General features: G+C 45.2%; 1 long non-coding RNA gene across 5 annotated transcripts in view; it reads left to right on the forward strand.

Annotated features, from left to right (window-relative positions):
• The window catches only part of LOC129511190 (uncharacterized), a 34538-nt gene that overhangs the window by 5975 nt on the left and 6311 nt on the right, over nt 1–22252 (forward strand). For 2 of the 5 annotated variants that reach the window (XR_008664758.1, XR_008664760.1), the window contains exons 3-6: nt 1015–1073; nt 1171–1305; nt 6487–6616; nt 8817–8933. This is a non-coding gene — a long non-coding RNA (uncharacterized LOC129511190). Of the gene's footprint in view, nt 1–1014; nt 1074–1170; nt 1306–6486; nt 6617–8816; nt 9157–22252 lie in introns of those variants that run through there. The other 3 variants (XR_008664759.1, XR_008664756.1, XR_008664757.1) reach the window with 3 other exon arrangements.

The following is a 22252-nucleotide window of genomic DNA, read 5'->3' on the forward strand; positions in this document are numbered from 1 at the left end:
TAAACTATATTCAGAGCTCCCTGTGTTCACCTCCCAGGGCAATTGATGTTTCTGACCGCTCTAGATCCCAATCTTTTTCCCCAGACTTGTCTAGCTTGCTTGGCTCCAATGACAGTAAAGCCAAAGACTGTTCTTGCCACTCTGAGACTCCGTTTAAGAATCCAGCTTTGGAGACCTGGCTTCCAACAAATATGCTAAAAACCCAGATTGATTTTATTAGTAGTTTCCCATAGTAAGCAAACAACCTAAGTTTTCCCACATGACTAATGCCTCCTAAGATCATCTCTAGAAATAAACAAGACTCTCTCTGTCCCAAGGGGTTAACAAAATCCCAGGAATATTGGGACATAGGAAATGAGGCCTAATCCCTCTTACGGAGGCATCTTGGCAACCACACTTCTCCAGCGAAAGGACTTCTTTATGCAGTGACCCTGGTGGTAGCTGTGAGGGGGATGGAGGATGAGATCCAGCTGGGGAGACGTCTGCTTAACTCCTGGAAAGTAATAACTTCCTTGCAGTGAGCAAATTAAACTTTGGGAGAGAATTGTAGTTGTTGATACTTTCAGCAGGACATGTGTCCTGAGTGATGTTTTCCTTGGCAACAGGACTAGCCTGACATCTGGAGATGAAGCAGGTACTCTACTTACCACAACCCAAGGACCACCCCCCTTCTTTTTCAACCCCCCCTTTTTAAGCCCTACTCGAGTGCCCTACATCAGGGACTCTCCAGATCTACTATCTCTGCTCAGGACCTCTATAATCGTCCACCATTCCTGACACATCGCCAGGGATTGTGTGAGGAGAGATACACTGTGCAGGTTCTGGTTATTATGAATATACAGAAAGATCATATTTATATTCAGGTGAAAAATGAAACAGCATTTGAAACACAGGCAAGCCATGTTTCTATTTTTAATGCTGAATCAGTAACTTGAGAGAGCCACGATGCTATCAATTATTGCTGATACCTTTGGATGGCAGCGATGTCATAGAATTACTATTGTCTTCTTGCAGAGTGTCCACGCTTTTGCATTTGGTTTCACGGCTTCACCGCTGAGCGGGTGGAGAGAAATGTAAGGGAGAGTTGATGCTATTCATTAAGGATAATCAATGAATTACAGAACTCCTTTGCAGTATTTAGTTGGAAATAAGAAATCTTTAAATCCTCAGAGTTGGCACCTTTTCATCATGAGAAGAGGGTGTCCAGATGAAACAGGAAGAGAAATTGCAGCCCGTGATGTCAGAGACTGAAGAGGAGATAGGAGTCAGTCTTCCAACAGCGAGGCTCGGGGACTTGGGCAGCAGGTATGAATGAAGGTGGGAGCAAGAAGTAGGGGTACAAACCAGAAGATTGATGGAAGGTCTTCATACGGACAGTGCATCATCCTTTACCTCACCCAGCTCATGGGTAAGGAATAAGGATGGGGTCACTGGTGCAGAGCTCTGCTGCTGTGCAAAAAAGACACTTCCTGGTGAGGTTTTACCTGGAGTGGGGAGCTCTGGTTGTGGGGTGTTCACAAGGGGCAGGAAGCAGGCCATCTGGAGTTGGGCTATGCTAGGTTCAGGCACCCACACCAGGCCCAGTGAGCTATGGTGCCGTAGCCCGTGTGGCCGGGGCTGTGGACAGGGTGAGCAGCACGACTCTCCAGTACAGCATCTGTGCTTGCTGGTCTCAGGGGACCTGTTTCCTTCTCCCTTGTAGGTCCACTGCACAGACAGCCAGAGCCTGACTCACTGTCCCACACACACAACTTGGAGTTGGAGACCTAGAGGCCGCTCAAAGCTTACTTAGACTCTAGGCTTTGTGAGAGTTCTGTTTCATCCTGTGAAAGTTGTGTAGCAGGAGGGGAGAAGGGAGGAGGGAGAGGGCAGTGGCAGGAGGAGGGGGCAATGAAGCCAGGGCGAACATGGCCTTAACACGTTTTCATTATGGAAGTTAACCTTTGCGATACCACTGGCCAAAGAGTATGCATCATGGGCTCCTGGGGGGCCAGTGGGTGAGCATCTGCCTTAGGCTCAGGTTGTGATCCTGGGGTCTTGGGATCAAGTCCCACATTGGGCTCCCAGTAGGGAGCCCGTTTCTCTCGGTCTGCATTTCTATCTCTCTCTCTCTCTCTCTCTGTCTCTGTCTCTCATGAATAAATAAACAAAATATTAAAAAAAAAAAGACGATGCATCAAACACAAAACATCCAACTTTAAGCTCGAACAACCCCACCGTAAAGGGCAACTCTGCAATGTGAGACCACCCTGTTCTGGTAGCTTTTGCACAGAACCAGTGCATGGTCCCAGAGAGCTGGGGAGATGCTTACTACATTCCAACTTCTTCTGGAAGACCTGAGAATTCCCCAGTGAATTGAGCAGCTAAAGGAACAGAGGACTCCTATTAAAGGTCAAGTTAAATATTAAGTTTGTTGGCCCTTTCGTTCATAGTGTTTTAACTTGTTTAGCGGCCTTGAGTCTCAGCCTGCTCATACGGATGGATGCCTGGGAATTGTTTGTACAGGTCCTCCTGCCGGGAAGGACCACCTGTCCTGTGGAATGCAATCAACCACCACCCAGGGAGGACACCTGGCACTTTCTGGTCCCTTGAGAGATGTTGGCTCCTTAAAGGAGCCCTTCAGCTACCTCATAAGGTAGATAACACCTTTCTCCATTTTATGGATGGCAAAGCTGAGGCTCAGAGGAGCAGCAGACTTGCCTAAGGTCTTGAAGCCAGTAAGTAGCAAAGGTGGGACGCAAACCCAAGTCTGTCTGGTCCTCATGGTCTTTTCATTATGCTAGCTATACCCAAATATTGCACAACTGAGCTCGGTCTAAGGAGCTACCAACCTGGTACCCAGGGCTACCCATGTAGGTAAGGTGACTGACCATTTCTCTTTGTTCAGGACTGAGGGTATTCTTGGGTTGTGGGACTTTCACCCAATGAGTCCGTTGCCCCACACGTAGGGTTCTACAGGTGATTTACTGAACAAAAGTGCCTGACCAAGGAGCAAGTAGTGGCTACAATTCAGCCATGCTCTCCCCTCTGCATCGGCCCGCATCCCCACATCCGGCTCCCTGCATGGAGCCTGCTTCTCCCTCTGCCTCTCTCTGTGTGTCTCTCATGAATAAATAAATAAAATCTTAAAAATATATAAATAAATATAAATATTTGCTGCCAAAAGCCGGTTCTGCTGGGGGTTGCTTCTTGCCGTGGCATAACCTAGCCCCACAGGACCCCATGGTGAAAAAACGGACATTGACTCTGTGAGCTGTGCATAGGCCTCTGGAGAGGAGTAGAGTAGGATTGGCAGTTTCCGAAGACCACCCTAGTCTATCTCATTGAGGTTGTTAAGCATAAATAGGTTTTGTAAGAGGGTTTGTCTTAAATACATTCTTCGAAACGAAATTCTTTAAACTTTGACCATAATCTTCTTCTGATAAAAGTTACTTTAATAGTACTTGTGATGGTCAATTTTAGGCGTCAACTTCACTGAGCTAGGGGATGCACAGATAGCTTGTAGAACAGTATTTCTGGGAGCATTTGGGAGAGTGTTTCCAGAAGACATTAGCATTGGGACCCCCATCTCCTCCTGCCCTTGGACATCGGTGCTCCTTGTTCTGAGGCCTTTGGGCGCAGACTGAGTTATGCAACCAGCTTTCCGGGGTCTCCAGTTTGCAGATAGAAGATTGTGGGACTTTTGAGCCCCTATGACCGTGTGAGCCAGTCCCCATAGTAAGCCTCCTCTTACATATACCGCATTCTGCATATCCTACTGGTTCTGCTCTCTAGAGAACCCTGGCTAATACACCAAGCCACGTAAAATCCCTGAGTAATAAAGAAAGCAAATTTTATTTCCCTACATTGATTAAAAGTTAGCACTTCTGGTTGGGGCAGCACGGGGCTTTCCTGCATAGTTCGGTGCTGTCCCAACACTGCCATAGATCAGCACAGCCAGCAGCCTCCCTTATGGGCTCAGCAGACCTCGGATCTTGAAGACAGTGGGACGGATGGTAAGGAAAGGGTCCGTGGCAGCAGGAGCGGGGCTCTACCCGGGACGTGGATGGAACTGGAGGGTATTATGCTGAGTGAAATAAGTCAATCGGAGAAGGACAAACATTGTATGTTCTCATTCATTTGGGGAATATAAATAATAGTGAAAGGGAATAAAGGGGAAGGGAGAAGAAATGTGTGGGAAATATCAGAAAGGGAGACAGAACATAAAGACTCCTAACTCTGGGAAATGAACTAGGGGTGGTGGAAAGGGAGGAGGGCGGGGGGTGGGGGTGAATGGGTGACGGGCACTGAGGGGGGCACTTGATGGGATGAGCACTGGGTGTTATTCTGTATGTTGGTAAATTGAACACCAATAAAAATTAAATTTATTATTAAAAAAAAAAACTGCACCTGGGTGGCTCAGGGGTTGAGCATCTGCCTTTGGCTCAGGTTGTGATCCCGGGATCCTGGGATCAAGTCTTCCATCGGGCTCTCCACAGGGAACCTGCTTCTCCCTCTGCCTATGACTCTGCCTCTCTCTGTGTCTCTCATGAATAAATAAATAAAATCTTAAAAAAACAACTGCACCCCATAATAACCTTACAGCTTGGTCGACATGGCTTCTGCTCATCTGTGCTTGATGTGTTTAAGAGAAGAGACAGGTGGACCTGACGATGGGCTGTTTTGGTCAGGGGTCGGCAACCTACAGCCAGCAAGCCCAAAACAGCGTCCACCTGTTTTTGTAAATAAAATTTTATTGGACACAGCCATGCCCTCATTTGTTCATGTGCAGCCCTCCTCTGGTTTTACATCATTCTGAAGGTTGAGTAGTTGCCTCAGAGGCCCTTTGTCCTGCAAAGCCTAAAATATTTACCATCTGGCCCTTCCCAGAAATTGTGCCAATTCCCAGGTTAGTTGAAAGGCCTCTGAGTTTCACCCAGTCGTTCCAGATGATATAGCTTATTCCTGCGAGCAAAGGAAGTTAATATTAACCACCTAAGATTTTTAGTAACTTATTTCTGCCTTTGTACCTAACAGCGCATTCTCACCCAAGGCCTTGGGTGAGCTTGTTGAACTATGAAATACAAAGTAAAAGATTCTTGTAGACAAACCAACCTTCTCAACTATTTAAAAAAGATGTTATTTATTTACTTGACAGAGAGTGAGAGAGCACAAGCGAGGGAGTGAGAGAGGGAGAGGGAGAAGCAGACTCCCCGCTGAGCAGGGAGCCCAGCCTGGGGCTTGATCCCGGGACCTGGGATCATGACCTGAACCAAAGGCAGACACTCAACCTACTGAGCCACTCAGGCACCCCAGCCTTCTCAATTTTTAAATTCCTTCTTTTGTATGAGCCAGAAACTAGATCTGCAAGCCATCCTTATATTTCTACTTTTACGTTTTTTTTTCTTACAGGTGAAATGTTGAAAGCAATTCCATTCCCCTCATTTTTTTCTCTTATTCACACACAAAGGGGAAAATCTGATTTCCAGTTTTTGTAACCAAAAGTTTCAGAAAAGAAACTCAATCCGTTTGAACGAGTATATACCCCACATATATTCGAGTAATTCTACTTAAAATGATAAATCTGGGGGATAAACAAACAAATGATCCATAATCCCAACCCTCAGGGAATTGGGAGACCAGTGGGAGAGAAAATAGTGTTAAAAAGTTAAAATAAAGGGAGACCTGGGAAATAACAAGTACAAAATATAGAGGAAGGAGGATTAACATGAGTTAATAACGCTAAGAGTGGTCGAGAAGGCATCACAAGGAAAACACCAAAGCTGGGTTTTAAAAGAGGAGCAGAGGGCAGCCTGGGTGGCTCAGTGGTTTAGCGCCTGCCTTCAGCCCAGAGCATGATCCTGGAGACCCGGGATCGAGTCCCATGTCGGGTTCCCTGCATGGAGCCTGCTTCTCCCTCTGCCTGTGTCTCTGCCTCTCTCTCTCCTCTCTGTATATTCTCATGAATAAATAAATAAAATCTTTAAAAAAAATAAAAAAAAATAAAAGAGGAGCAGAAGTTGCATCTTGGAAAGCAGAGTTCTGAAGGCATGGGAAGTTGGGAAGCTTGGTGTGAGGGCAGAGAGATGAGAGCTGGCACCTTCTTCCAAATGCCCTCAGAGAGCCTAGGACACTTGCCCACAGTCACACAGCTCATCAGTGCCAGAGCCTTGGGCGGTCCCACTGCAGAGCCCATGCTCCCCTAACACCCGCGTGTCCTGGCCCCTGGCTGTGCCCTCCACCACCAGTGAGCCACCCCAACTAGCAGACCAGCTGACAGTAGCACAACTGGCTTTGGTGGCACTTATGTGGCACATGCCCCTGTCCTCTGAGGAGCCTCTCTTACAGATTGAGCATCTTAGAAAGATCCCAGTCCATCTTCAGTGTGCATCACCCGGCCCTCACATGCCCAGCTCTGGTGGCCAACTGCAGAAGAGAGTTATCTGAATGCATCTGGAGCCTTGACTGTCCTGGCGACATGCATCTCTGTGTCTCTTCACTGTCCAGATAAGATCTGAGCACCAGCTATTCTCAAAGCAAACTTTGGTTGCCGTGGTAACTGGGCCATCAGATGCTTCCTGACTTAAATAGTGCCAGCAACTGCACCCTGGTCTTATCTCTACAACGCAGCACTGGGGTGAGTCAGCGGGGTGCCTCTGGTTGCAGAACTCTGGGTGGGGGTGCCCCGCGGGGGTGAGGTGGGGCGGGGTAGGGGCGTCTCTCCCTACTAGCTGCGTGTTCTCCAGCCTCAGGAGCACTTTGATCTTGGTGGAGTCCACGAGAGCTTTTCTTTAGCCATCTGTGTTTGTTGGGGAATCTGGCATCACAAGGGGGCTTTTTGCTGCCTTCTAGACCCAGCTCTGATTTTGATTTGTTGTTGTTTGATGGGTTTTTTTAATTTATTTTTTAAAGCAATCTCTATACCTAACGTGCACCCTGAACTCACAACTCCAAGATCAAGAGCCACACACCCCCTCCACCAACTGAGCCAGCCAGGTGCCCCCCCAGCTGTGTTGATCAGATGTGGCCAGGGTGTCCAGGGATTGGCAGTCCCCAAGGCCAAGAGCTGCAGCAAGCAGGGGACCAGGGCGGTGGGCCAGGCCAGGGAAAAAGTCCTGTGTTGGCTGCTCCCCTCGTGGTGCTGGCTGCCTGGGCCCGTGGCTGGAGCTCCAGGTGCCACCCGCCCCAGACCGGTGCCCAGACCTGGTGCTCAGCAGGAAAGAAGAGAGGTGCCAGGCGGTTAACAAGAAGACGGAGAAACTGTCTCAGGTTAGACAGTGAGGAGAGGTGGCAGGGATCCTGTGTCACAAAAAATGACCATAAGGGAATATTCAGGGCATGGAATCAAGTCTGCAGGACCGTTGATAGTATCGTCCACAGTCAGGGTCTTGGTTTCGCAACCCTACAGTGGTCATGCCACATGTTGACGCTAAGGGAAGCTGGGTGCCCCATGCAAACACTGTACTGTCTAGGCAAGTCTTCCATAGGTCTAAAAGTATTTCAAAATAAAATGTTTAAAAACCGTGTGTTTTTCTTCGTTAGCGTAAAAGGAGATACTTCCTTTCCGATCCTGGGACCTCATAAACTAATTCCGCCAGACTGCCTTGATTCTTTGTCTCCCGCACGGTGACACAGGCATGTCACTCAGGCCGAGAAGCTGTGGGGAAACAGAGCAGCTGGCCTCTTCTTAATGCTACAGCCTTTTCCTAGATTCTTTACTGTTCCGGTTGCTCAGGCCAAAAACCTTTGGGTCATCCCTAACTCCTCCTCTCTGTCACAACACACCTTCAAACATCAGCAGTTCCCTTGGTTCAGCCTTCCAGTTACAGATCCAGAATCTGGCCATTTCTGACCACCTCCATGAGCCCCTCTCATTCCTCCGCCAGCCTCCCTGCTGTCCTTGCCCATCCCCAATCATACCAGACACATGCACACCCCAGGGCCTTTGCACTGACTATACCTGTGTCGCTCATTCAGAAAGCTGCACCACTCACATCCATCCACATGGACGGATCCCTCTTTTTCCCATTTCATCATTGTAGCGAGGCCTATTTTAAATCAACCCTCCACCCTACATTTCAGACCCTCTTCATTTTGCTCTATTTTCTCTCCATAGCTCTTTCTCCTTCTAATATACAATTTAATATACTTATTAGTTTATTGTTGGCTTCTGTTTTCCTCCTGCTAGAATGTAAACCCCTGGGGGCAGGAATTTTTTCTGTATTATTCCCTACCATTTGCTCCCAGCAAATAGTACCTGGACATCAGTGACCACTTGTTGAGTCAATGATTAGTGGACCAGAAGGGTATAGGATGGCCTTTTCCTCTCCAGAGACCAACAAGGGCACAGAACTATTCTTTCATAGGTTTTTGTTCTCCTAGAGCAGAAATATGTCTGGCTACATGCATGCTGCCCAGCCAATGTCAAAACAGAAATGGGGTCTGTTCTCAAGTGCTAGCTTGATGGGGCAGTAATGCTTGCAAACGAAGACTCTCAGGTATGAGTTTGGTCTCCACGACCTGTGTAGCTCCAGATAGATTAGTTAATCTCACTGCACTTCAGATTCCTCATCCATCACATGGGGATTCATAATTCCTGCATGGTCGTGTTGTTGGGAGAAGTGAATGCAATTCAGGGTAGTCATGCATCTCAAGCCATTGGCACAATAATGTCTAGCACATAAGAAGCACTCGAAAGAATGTGAGCTAAAAATGCATTTGTAAAAGGTGACTGTTGACAATTCGAAATGCAATTTTTCCCCAGAAAATTAATGAAAAAAATTAAGTATTTTTTCCCCAATTATTCCCTAATTATTATTTTCCTAATTATTCCCTAGAGCTCCTGAGAAAATTTGGTAACAGAACTGAGAACATGTAACCGGCTCCAACCTGGTATCAGTTCAGTGGACATTTCTGGAGGACCAGCCACATGCCGGCCACTGTCCCTGTGACAGGTAGGACTGACTTCTCAGAGACCTTCTGGCTCTGGAACCATCAGGTGGGGTCAAAATCAGTTGTCAGCAGCTCAAAGGACACTTAAATGCCATCTCTCCTGATAGGCAAGCTGAGGCCTGGAGAGGATATAAATAACTTGCCAAGGGTCACACAGCTGCTCCTGTCCAAAATCCTGCTCCGTTTGAGTTCAGCAGGACTGTATCGATCACCATTGGTTGGAATAAAAATGTCTCCTTTGCAATAAAAATGTGTCCCAGCATCTCCTATATAACAAACACTGTGTCATTGCTCTCAGGCGAACGCGAAGCCTGAGATCCCTCCTGCAGCGTCTCCTTTATGTCATTTTTTTTAAGATAATCTTTTTTTTTTTTTTTACATTTTTAAAATTTAAATTCAATTTGCCAACATAAGAGTATAACACCCAGTGCTCATCCCATCAAGTGTCCTCCTCAGTGCCAGGCACCCAGTTACCACCCCCACACCCACCTCCCCTTCCACGACCCTTGTTTGTTTTACATGGTCTTGCCTCCCAGCTCCTGGGCAGCCCCAGAGGTCTCCAGGGTTTTTGCGCCCAGCCTGGAGGCCCAGAGCCGGTGACCGACGCGGCGCCGAGCGCGCCTCCTGCCGACCGTCAGCGGTGCCCCCTCTTCCCGGACTGTCTTGGGTCTTCAATCCGCTGATGTGGTCTCCGGGGAGATGAGGAGGCACCATTTCCCAGAACACTTTGTCAAGGAGTATGTCTTAGGGATAAGTTTTCAGAGGAAACAGAGCCCCCAGGGCTTTGGGGGGGGGGGGTCTCTGTGCAGCCTGCTGGGACGGCCGCTGTCCTTGGTGCTTCTGAAAATCAGCCCTGGCCACGTCCAAGAACCAAGCTGGACAGAGCCCTGTGCAGGGGGAGAGGAGGACAAGAGACGGTTTCCTAGACATGATGCCTGAGCTGTGTGCTCCAGAAAGGGTAGGAGTGTGTGTGTGTGTGTGTGTGTGTGTGTGTGTGTGTACATGTCTTTAAGGGAATATTGTCTAAATTCCAGAGACATGTCTTTTGTTGTTAGACCCTAAAGTAATTGCCAGTCTCTATGAGAAAGTAAGTAAAAAGTTCAGATTTTAAAGAACTAAATATCGGGAGGATTTTTTTTAATTTTTTTTATTTTATTTATTTATGATAGGCACACAGTGAGAGAGAGAGAGAGAGGCAGAGACACAGGCAGAGGGAGAAGCAGGCTCCATGCACCGGGATGCCTGATGTGGGATTCGATCCCGGGTCTCCAGGATCGCGCCCTGGGCCAAAGGCAGGCGCTAAACCGCTGCGCCACCCAGGGATCCCTGGATTTTTTTTTTTTAATTAAGTAACAGTAAGTAATGTTTAGACCTTTTCTGCACCATTCTTTAGCTCTCCTTGAATTGTTTTTTTTTAATTTTTATTTATTTATGATAGTCACAAAGAGAGAGAGAGAGAGAGGCAGAGACATAGGCAGAGGGAGAAGCAAGCTCCATGCACCGGGAGCCTGACGTGGGATTCGATCCCGGATCTCCAGGATCGCGCCCTGGGCCAAAGGCAGGCGCCAAACCACTGCGCCACCCAGGGATCCTCTCCTTGAATTGTTAACACAGAACTGGAGGGTCTCACACACACACACCCTCTGGTCTTAGAAGGGGCAGGAGGGCAGGAAAGGGGGGCTGCATGTAAGAAGATGCTTGGGAATTAACAGGGGGTGAGTGCATGAGCACGGCCAAATGATGGTACCAGAGATGGGGTAGAGGTAGAGGGTGACCAGCCACACTGACAGCACTGCTGGGTGCTGGGGGTTGGGACAGGCAGGGTGGGACAGCTACTCTGGGCTTTTCAGGCCCCTAAATCAATAAACACCCTTTTTGCTCAAGTGTCTTATCACTTGGAACCAGTAGAGTTCTATGTCCCCTTCTCATTTTGCTCTGCTCGGCTCTGCACTGAGTCCACTTTCCATTCTGTGCTTCTGAATCTCAGACTTAATTCTCCTAAGCTCCAAACGCAGCAGGACATCAGAGCTTCTCTTTCCACCCATGGCCAGCAAATGGCCTGAAATTGGGCTTCTTTGGCCCAGGGCTTGAGTTGGTTGCCCATGCCTAATGGGTTGAGAGCCAAGAAATTGCCAGGGTCATGTCTTCCCCCCTATACCTTTGGAGGCCAGAAAGACAAGTGGGGAGCTGACCCATGGGCTTTGAGGGCCTTGCAGGGACTTGGACATCTACTTGCACAAGATGAGACCAGTGAAGTCAGAATGATCGGGCCCATGCTGGGTGTGCAAGGCAGGCATCCTGGCCCTCTACTTCCTGGAACACTTTCTTGACACTTTGGGTTATGTTAACCCACCCAAAGTGTGATTCTGCAGGTTTTGAACCTGCCCATCTGGCAGTACCAGTCTCTAACCTCTGTAATCTCCCCACACTGCTGTCCTCAGCCATGGGCCAAGCCCAGATAAGCCTCCCTGGGCCTGCCCATCAGGCACCAGCAGAGAAAGAATAGTGACAACTCTCCTGGGTCTCATCAGGCAATGCAGTGGGGCTTTTGGATGGGGAGGGGGAAGACTTGGAACACCCTAGAACAAAACTCCTAATCCTCATAATAGCTACCATTTACTGAGGATTACCAAATGCCAGGTACTGCACTAGATGCCATAAATTCTTTCACTGAAGCCTCTCGCATCCTACTGAAATATCAATGTCCCCGTTTTATAGATGAGGGAGGTAAGGCTCGATGAAGAGGCAGCTTGCTCGGTTACACAGCCAGGATGTGGCAGGAGACTAGGTCTGTGTGACTCAACGCCCAGGTGCTGAAGTTACGGCTCCTGTATTTTCACATCCCACCTCAAATGGATCGCTGGTCTCTTGTCAAACATTGTCAACCTTTTCACCATATAGGGTTATGTGATGGGCAACAGATAACAGAATCAATTTTGTTCCAAATTCTATACTGTCAACCTATTAAAATAATCCTATAGGGGCACCTGAGTGGCTCAGTCAGTTAAACATCTGCCTTTGGTTCAGGTCATGATCCTGGTCCTGGGAGAAGTCCCACGTTGGGTTCCCTGCTCAACGAGGAGCCTGCTTCTCTCCCTCCCACTGCCTGCCACTCCCCCTGCTTGTGTTCTCTCTCCCTTTCTCTGTCAAATAAATAAATAAAATCTTAAAAAAATGCTCCTATAAAAGTTAATGCTGGAAATGTAAACCCAAACCACAATGGTTATTGTTTTAAAAAACCATAAAAACACAAGTGTTGGTGAGGATGTGGAGAAAAAGGAACCCTTATACACTCTTGGTGGGAAGTAAGGTGATGTAATCGCTATGGAAAACACCATGGCAGTCCCTCAAAAAAATTAAAATTACATTATTCTCTGTCTCTTTTTAATTTTTAAAAAATGTGGAAGAAATGAAAAAGTACATGCCTGCTTTTCTGACCACAATGCAATAAAAAGAGAATGGAAACGAAAAGATGTCTAAAATTGAAATTGAGTTGTATGGATAATTAACATTTTTGACTTTCTGAGCCACTCAGATCAGGGTGGAAATCAAAATAAAAAATTCAGACTACTTAGGAAAAGAATGTAAAAATGAGACCAAACCCATTAAAACCTGTGGAATTTGGCCAAAATATATTCAAAAGGACATATAAGGGCATTAATGATTTCATAAAAAAAAAGTTGTTAAACACAACGTGGGATCCTGGATTGGATGCTGGAATAGAGACAATGAGAAATCTGGTAGAATCAGAATAAAATCTGTGGTTAATAATTTTGCATCAATGTTAGTTTTTTTTTTCACTTTTAACAAATGTTAGATGTCATTATTCGGGGAGGCTAAATGAAGGGTACATGGGAACTTTCTATAACATCTTTGCAATTTTTCTGTAAATCTAAAATTATTTCAAAAGAAAAAGTTCAAAGCAGCTTATAGCTACATGGGTGTCAAGAGGAAAGGCACAGAGCATCCAATTGGTGGCAAGGCTCCTGACTAAGCAGTGTGGACCTGAACCCTGCACTGGGGCTGGCTTTGGCCTCTTGATGCCAGTCCTCTGGTCATGATAGCAGCTCCCTTGAGGTGGGCAGTTCTACAGCATCTGGGAATTGCTCCTGAAAGCTCCATCCAGAGCCCACCCCTCTAGCACTTTCTATAATTTTGTGAGCATTAACTCCCCCTAGTCAACCCTTTTATGCTTAAATTGGCTATAATAGTTTCTGCTATTCTCAAATGACCCTTAACTGAAATGCAGATAGAAATACTGAATATGTATACTCTGTAGAAGGAAGTGAAAAAGTTTATCAAAAATTTACTTCCCTCTGCACAAAAAAAGGTGCCAATCCTTGATAGTTTTTACAGGCAAATTCTATCCAACTTACAAGAGACAGATCACTTAAACTATATTAGAGCAAAGAAAAATGTGTAAAGATTCTGAATTTTATTCTAATGAAACTACTTGGATTCCAAACTACATGAGGCTAAAGAACATAATTTAAATATTAGCATTTCTTTTTTGTGACTGATGCAAAATCTCAATAATCCTATCGGTTCCAGGAGAGTAGTAAAAGAATAGAAGACCATGACAGACAAAGACTAACTTTGTGGTTAATAGCACAGATTCAAGAACAAGACTGTAAGGCTCAAATCTAGTTTGACCTGTTTGATTTTGGGTAAGATACCTAACTCCTCTGTCTCATTTTTTTAAATATGTACACTACTATACACCTATCTTATGCAGTTGTCAGGAGTTAAAAGAAGTAAATACAAAAAGTGCTTAGGACAACCCCAGTATATAGTAAATTCTGCATATTAGTTGGCTGTTATTATTAACATCATTCCAGGATGCAATGTAGCAAATTACATTTAAATAGACTTAAGGAGAAGAATCACACAGTTTTCTTGGTAGATGCCAAAAGAGTTTTTGATTAAATTCAACACTTCTCATAAAAGCTCTCTGTGGTTTAGGAATACCGTGACACTTATTGAATGTAATAAAGAATATGTATCAAATATTGACAACAGATGCTTCTGGATAAAGAAGATGACGTGAAGCCAGATCATAGATTCTCTTTCTCGTCATTCATTCATTCAATGACTATTTATCAAGAACATACTGGGGGGCAGCCCATGTGGCTCAGCGGCTTAGCGCCGCCTTCAGCCCAGGGTGTGATCGTGGAGACCGGGGATCGAGTCCCACGTCAGGCTCCCTGAATGGAGCCTGCTTCTCCCTCTGCCTGTGTCTCTGCCTCTCTCTTTCTCTGTGTCTCTCATGAATAAATAAATAAAATCTTAAAAAAAAAAGAAGAAGAACATACTGGGATCCCAAGCAGGAAATGCAGAAGAAAAACCGTTTGTTGGGTCCTACTCTCATAAGGTTACTTTCTAAACAAGAAAAAATTCAAGTGATTAACAAGTACTATGCAGAACATTACAATGTGCCAGAGTGGGTGTGCCAGAGTGACCAAGCCGGTGACAGTATGCTGAGACCAGAATGAGATGAGTGGGCTGTGAAAGAGACCAGGAGAAAGGGCATCTCAGACCCTGAGAACAGCTACCCTGAGGGCTCTGTGTGGGCTCAACTTGGAATGGCCACCAAACACAAAGAAGTAACAAGCACTAAGCTATAAAGCTAACAAGCACTACTGAGAATTAAATCCAGGGAGAAATGTGCAGAACCTACAAGAAAAATATGATAAAATTCACTGGTAGTTGTTAAGCAAAACCTTACTGAAGAAGTATATCAGGTTCATGAATGGGTGGACACATTACTTAAGATAATATTTTCCCCCAAACGATCTACACACTCAGTGTGATTATAATTTAAAAATTCTAGTTGTTGTTTCTAGTCTGTTTTAATTTGGAACTTGACAAATGAGTTGTTAAGATTCATCTGACAAGTAACTGTGTAAGAATAGTCCTGAAATACTTATAGAGGTATCTGGCTGGCTCAGGCCACAGATCATGTGGCTCTAGATCTCAGGGTCTTGAGTTCAAGCCCCATGTTGGGTGTGGAGCCTAAAAAAGAAGAAGAAGGAGGAGGAGGAGGAGGAGAATGAGAGAGTCATGCCCCAGGAGACATAAAAAGTAAATTACATAAATACAAAAATTAAAAGAATATGGTAATTGATCAATGACACATAATCGAGCATTCAGAAATCATACATATGGAAATTTAGTACTGTATTTTATAGGATAGAGATACATTTAACATTAGTATAGAAAAAGGGGCGGCCAGCTGGCTCAGTCGGTAGAGCATGCATCTCTTGGTCTCCAGGTGTTGAGTTCAAGCTCTACTTTGAGCTAAGTATAACTTACTTAAAAAACAAAACAAAACAAACATAAAATCCCTATCAACTAAAATTAGTATAGAAAGGATAAGTAGATTATGCAATATGGGTATTGGGACAATAACCAATCGATTTTAAAAAGTAGAACTCAGGGCCACCTGGCTGGCTCATTTGGTGGAGCACAAGGCTCTGGATCTCAGGTGGTATGTGTAGGCCCCACACTGGGTGTCAGGTTTGCTTAAAAAAAAATATTAAAAAGAAAAGTAGAGCTCAGCTATTAAAAAGTAGAGTAGACCTCAACCTTATTCAGCAGACCAGAGAGTCAAGGGTACAAAGTAAGTCATCAATGTCTGCACGAGAATGTATTTTTGTGTGGTGTTTTAGCAGGACAACAAAACCAGAAACCAGAAGAGGAAAAATTTAACAGCTTAACCGCATGAACACTTATGAACTTCTGAATGGTAAAAGACACCATAAGTGATATTAAAAGATAAATGAACAAGCCACAGACCAGGAGGAAATGTTTGCAAACCACCTGCCTGACATAGGACTTGTATCCAAAATATAATAAAGATTTCTCTAAACTCAACAGTAAGCAAACAACCAAAAATGTCACCGGACATTGTCAAATGTCCCTGGGGGCTCAAAATCACGCCCAGCTGAGAACTACTGAAGTAGAAAAAGAGCAAAAGACCCAAACAGACACTTCGATGGAGAGGATGTGTGAATTCAAAGTAAGTGCACTGGAAAAGTTCATTACCATGAGCGAGGAAGGAAATCCCTAAAGCTCCATTGAGACATCACTATTCACTTGCTAGAATGGTCACATAGAAACTACCAGCAATATCAAGTGCTTGTGAGGATGTGAAGTGACTGGAACTCGCGTTCATCACTAGTGAACAGGTAAATGGTACAACCACTCCACAAAACAGCTTGGCAGCTTCTTGTAAAGTTAAACAGACACTTAGTGTCTGAGCCAGCAATTATACCCCTGAATATTTGTCCTAAAGAAATGAAAGCTTATATTCACATAAAAATCTATACATGAGTATTCACAACAGCTTTATTTGTAATAGCCAATACCTGGGGGAAAAATCCAGATGTCCTCCACCAGGGCAGTGGTTAAACACACGGTGGCACATCCGTACCATGGGATACCAACTCAGAAATGAAAAGGAACAGACTACTCATGCATTGAGCAACATGGATCCAGCTCAAGCTCCTTATGCTGAGTGCAAAAAGCCAGTCTCCAAGGACTGCACATTGCATGGTTCCATGTATATAATATTCTCTAAGTGACAAATTATGGTGATGGAGACAGACTGATGATTGCCAGCAGTTGAGGAGGGGGGTGATTTGGACTATTAAGGAGTAACACAGGGGTGTTACTTTGTGGTGATGGACAGTTCTGCATCCTGTTTGGTGATGGTTACTCAAATCTACACACGTGACCAATTTCCAAGAACCGTCTACACACACTCAGAAGCGCATGTAGAAACTGCTGAAATCCAAATAATCTTCAAAATGTGGGAATCTCTGGGTGGCTCAGCGGTTAAGTGCCTGCCTTCGGCCCAGGGCGTGATTGATCCTAGAGACCCGGGATCAAGTCCCACGTCAGGACTTGCATGGAGTTGCAAGTCCTGCACTTGACATGCAGCTCCCTGCATGGAGCCTGCTTTTCCCTCTGCCTGTGTCTCTGCCTCTCTGTGTGTGTGTGTGTGTGTGTGTGTCTCTCATGAATAAATAAATAAAATCTTTTTAAAAAAATCTTCAAAATGTGCTTAATGGAGTTGCGCCAATGGCAATTTCCTGATTTTAACAATCCACTGCGGTTATGTAAGATTTTGAGGGAGTCAGCGTGAAGGGCATGCCAGGACTCTGTACTGCTTTTGCAACTTCTTAGGTGTCTTAAACTATTTCGAAATTAGAAAGTTATCCTTTTTAAAAAGACATACGTGAAAAATTAGGAAAATAGAACTGCTATATATGTAATGGAAAAAGAGGTACCATCCAAAATAAAAAGAGATCCTATAAATCAATAAGAAAATGGTGAATAACCCAATCAATGTAGTGACAGATATCAGGTAATTCTGAGGAGAAACATAAATGGACATTAGGCAAATATCCATGTGTTCATATTCAATCTCATTAATAATCAGTCAGGGGTGCCTGGGTGGCTCAGTGGGTTAAGCATTCTGCCTTCCACTCAGGTCATGATCCTGGGGCCCGGGGATCAAGTCCCATGTTGGGCTCCCTGCTCAGTGGGGAGACTCCTTCTCCCTCTGCCCCTCACCGTGCTCGAGCTCTCTCTCTCTCTCTAATAAATAAATAAAATCTCGGGGGCGGGAGGGGGGGAGACAAAGGCTCCTGGGTGGCTCAGTGGGTAAGTGTTAGTCTTTGGCTCAGATCATGATCTCTGGGTCCTGGGATGAAGCCTCTCATTGCCGCTCTCTGCTCAGTGGGGAGCCTGCTTCTCCCTCTCCCTCTGCCTGCCACTCCCCCTGCTTGTGTGTATGTGTGCGCTCTCTCTGTCAGGTAAATAAATAAAACCTTTAAAAAAGAAAAGGAAAAGAAAAGAAAAGAAAAGAAAAAAGAAAAAGACAATAAGCAAATATTAGTTTCCATCTATACAAGACTGGCCAGGCTATAGACAAGGGGCATCCCACTCACTGTTGGTAGGCATAAACTGGCCAACATTCTTTTTTTTTTTTTAAGATTGTATTTATTTATTCATGAGAGACACAGAAAGGCAGGAACATAGAGGGAGAAGCAAGCTCCCCTGGGGAGCCTGATATGGACTCGATCCCAGGACCTCCAGGATCAAGACCTGAGCAGAAGGCAGATGCTCAACCACGGAGCCACCCACGTGCCCACTGGCCAACATTCTAGCAAGCAGCTTGATGGCACCAACTCAAATGCTAAATGTTTACAGCATTTGACCAAGTAATTCTACACCAAGAAATACAAAGATCTACACTGCAGCACTGTTTTTAATAGTGAAAAATTAGAGATGACTGACATGTTCGTTACAGGCAATTGGTTAGACAAAATACAATAAAGGCCGTGGATATTTATTTCGGGCTTTTGACGTTCCAGGCACTTTCTTAAGGGCTTCACATGTGTCGACTCAGTTAATCCTCACAATAATCCTATGAAATAGGTTCTAGGTCCTGTTAGGCTCATTTCACAACTGGGGAAACATGTTCATTAGCAAGTGGGAAAGCTGGGATTCGCACCCAGGCAGCCTGGGTCCAGAACCTGTACCCTTAGCCAAATATCACATTTCCAAGTGCTAATGTGGACGGATGTGCAGGTGTTATTAGAGTGAGAAAATCAGTATGCATAACAGGATCCCAGATAACAGTGTGTTTATATAAAGAAACTTCTGACTTTATCTTTGGGGCTAGCTATTATGGGAAACATTTACTCTTTTGTTTATACATTTTTATACTATTTGAATTCTTACAATACAAAATGTATCACTTTTATGATTGGAGAGATTATAAGGATATTTGAAGGTAACAGACCCCAAACATATAAGAGAGAGAGGAGCAAGGAGAGAGAGGAGAGAGAGGAGACAGAGGAGAGAGAGAGAGGAGAGAGAGGAGAGAGGGAGAGAGAGACACCTGATAGGAATTTAACAGCTGCAGGCACTTGCTCCACTCCCCATCCCCGTTGCTATGGGAGTGTCTCCCTCTGGCTGAGGTCCTTCCCCGGAAGGTAAAGGTAGAGGAAGGTCCTGGAGCTGCAGTAGGTACTGACTCCTGGTAGGTGGTGGGCCACCCTCTCCAGGCCTCTTCAGGGTTGGCTCCTCCCTGAGCAGCTGACACCGCCCCAGGGAACAGGAGATCACAGGCCAAAGTAAAACTACTTCAAAAGAAAAACAACAAACTGGATTCCAAATACCATCAAAAACTGGAGATTAGAAGGGACACACCAAGAATTTAGAATAAACATAACATAAAGAGACTCTTAACTCTGGGAAACAAACTGAGGGTCGCTGGAGGGGAGGGGCTGGGGGGTACAGGGTAATTGGGTGACTGGCATTAAGGAGGACACGTGACGTGATGAGCACTGGGTGTTATATAAGATGATGAATCACTGACTTGTGCTCTGAAACTAATACACAATATGTTAATTAATTGAATTTAAGTAAATTTTTAAAAATTCTAAAAAAAAAAGAAAATCTCATAAGAACTTCTTTTATCTTAAAGCCTTTTGAGATAAATCCAGTTGTCATTTCTTTTTTTCTTTTTTGGGTAAGGAATTATTTATGTTTTAAATATGAGCTTAGATTTTACATATGACTTTACAAAGTAACTATGTAAATCTATTAGTGCTGTTAAAATTGGTGCTTTCTATTTAAAAAAAATAAAAGTATTTCCCTTTCCAAATAAATAAATAAATAAGCATAACAAACGTGGAAGTCTGTGGATCTGAGGTTCTAAAAGTCATGCCTGTCAAGCTTTAAAAATGCTGGTATTGGCAACGTGGTGGGAATTACATCCCCTGCAACTATTTATTTATTTATTTATTTATTTATTTATTTATTTATTTATTTATTCATGAGAGACACACACACAGAGAGAGAGAGAGAGAGAGAGAGAGAGAGGCAGAGATACAGGCAGAGGGAGAAGCAGGCTCCATGCAGGAACATGGGACTTGATCCCGGGCCTCAGAGTCACACCCTGGGCCGAAGGTGGTGCCAAACCGCTGAGCCACCCGGGCTGCCCCCCTGCAACTATTTAAATGTAGGATGAAAAAATTCAAATGTCAATTCAGTGTATGCAAAGAGGCACATCACTTTTCAATACCGTTTTAGGGGTTACTGAAGCAAAAAGCAGACACCGACCCCAGCCCTGCACTGTGCTGGCTGCCTGATTCTGGCCTTTTGAAGGCCCAAGCTCTGAGTGTGCACATCCTGGGTTTAGAGCTCTGCTAAGGCTGTGAGGCAAGAACTGTCTACACTCTGGCTAGAAAGCAGTTTCTTGATTGGAATCCAAGCTTAAAAATGCATCTACCCCTCTTTGGGAGAAACAAAAATAGGGTCACTTTGTGGCTAACACCCACATCCAAAAGCTTCATCCATTTGGGGGCATGGGCCGGGGAATGGGAGAGCTTCCTGCTTAACCATTTCCTGTCCAGGACTGAGTGAGCTGCATGGAAACTAACTACAAAGTTTTAACCTAAAGAGACTGGAGCAAAGCAGGGACCTGCTCCCTGGGCTTAAGAGGCTACCATGCACATGGCCCTGATTTATGTCTGAGTGAAGTAATAGTTCATTTGTTGTGTTAAAAACCAAAATTTAGCTGAGCAAATTTCAAAGATCTAATCGTACTTTTTTTTTTTTTTTTTAGTTTTTAAAAAAGATTTTATTCATTTGATGGAGCTAGAGAGTGCACAAGCAGAGTTGGGAGAAGCAGAGGGAAAGGGAGAAGCAGAGTCCTTGCTGAGCAGGGAGCCCGATGAGGGGCTTGATCCCAGGATGCTGGGATCATGACCTGAGTCGAAGGCAGATGCTTAACCGCTTAACCTACTGGGCCACCCAGGTGCCCCAGCTTTATTTGTTTATTTTTAGATATTTAATTAGGGGCTCAGGTCATGATCCTGGGGTCCTGGGATGGAGTCCCATATGGGGCTTCCTGTAGGGAGCCTGCTTCTCCCTCTGCCTATGGCTCTACCTCTCTCTATGTGTCTCTCAGGAATAAATAAATAAAATCTTGGAAAAAATTTTAATTAAATTATTTAGGGAGAGAGTGCGTGCATACAAGCAACAGTAAGAGGCAGAGGGAGGGGTAGAGAGAGAATCTCAAGCAGACTGCCCATTAAGCATGGAGCTACTTGCGCGGCTTGATCCCACCACCCTGAGATCACAACCAGAGCTGAAATCAGGAGTCCCTCATTTAACTGATTGCGCCACTCCGGAGCCCCAGATTGGCTTTATTAATCGATTCATGAAATCAGGCGGCATCCCATCTAGCAAGCAGAGGGAGTATCATGGAGCTGCAGAAAAGGAAGTGTTTTTAAAGGAAGGACTTGAGGAAAAGAAAATTAGTAGCAAAGAATCCTATGTTTCAGGTGAGTTGTCCTCCTACCGTAACTTACTGAAAGGTTCTGTCTGTAACTTCTGTAACTTTCCTAGTGCTTACAAGTGTCAGGGTTCCAGGTGTCCTGATTAAAGGTTACATTCCGGTGTTGGGGGCGGGGGGGGGGGGGAATGTTGCAACTGCAGTTAGGTATTAAATCTTGGTTTGCTGACCAGGGGATCTTAATAGGAGTGGATCCATTTGGGGGCCTGTGTTTTCCTTTGTAACAACTCCCAATACCAAAACAGAGTCTGTTTGTTTATTTTTTACTTATTTGGCAGAGAGAATGTGAGAGAGAGATCATGAGCAGGAGGGAGGAGCAGAGAAAGAAGCAGACACCCCACTGAGCAGGGAGCCTGATACAGGACTTGATCCCAGGATGCTGGGATTATGACCTGAGCCCAAGGCAGACACTTAAGCGACTGAGCCACCCAGGTGTCCCCAAAACAGAGTTTAAAGAGCTAACACTGAATCTAAGAAGAGACGCTCTTTTTTGCAAATGCTAGTACCCTTAGAGCAACGAAAAAATTTCTGCTCACTAAATAAGAGAGAGTCTGGGCTTTTGCCCCAAGCTGCTCTCCAGGGTTCTACATCTCTGCCGTGTTCTTGGCCGAGGCTGTGTGTGCCGCAGTCTGGTGCAAGGCCATGTTTGACCCAGGGTGGCAAGGACAATGTGTTGGGAATTCTCAGGAGCCACTAACTGGTGAAGTTGGGATTCTCCATCCAGGTTCACGACTTCTCTTCCACGATGCCTCGTCTTCCCTATTCATGTAATCCAACCAATGTCTGCTCACCGGGTCTACCTCCTTCCTCCCCGCCGCCGTGCCCTACCTGTCTGCTTAGGGGGTCTATCCAAACAGGGTGCACAGTGCCAGGGAGGAAAATGAGGCAGCTCTGCAGCACACTGTTGGCACACGGTGTGGAGAAAGCAGTCAAGGTGGCAGCCCAGGC

Source organism: Nyctereutes procyonoides, unplaced genomic scaffold, assembly GCF_905146905.1.
Source record: "Nyctereutes procyonoides isolate TBG_1078 unplaced genomic scaffold, NYPRO_anot_genome, whole genome shotgun sequence".
Taxonomy (NCBI): domain Eukaryota; kingdom Metazoa; phylum Chordata; class Mammalia; order Carnivora; family Canidae; genus Nyctereutes; species Nyctereutes procyonoides.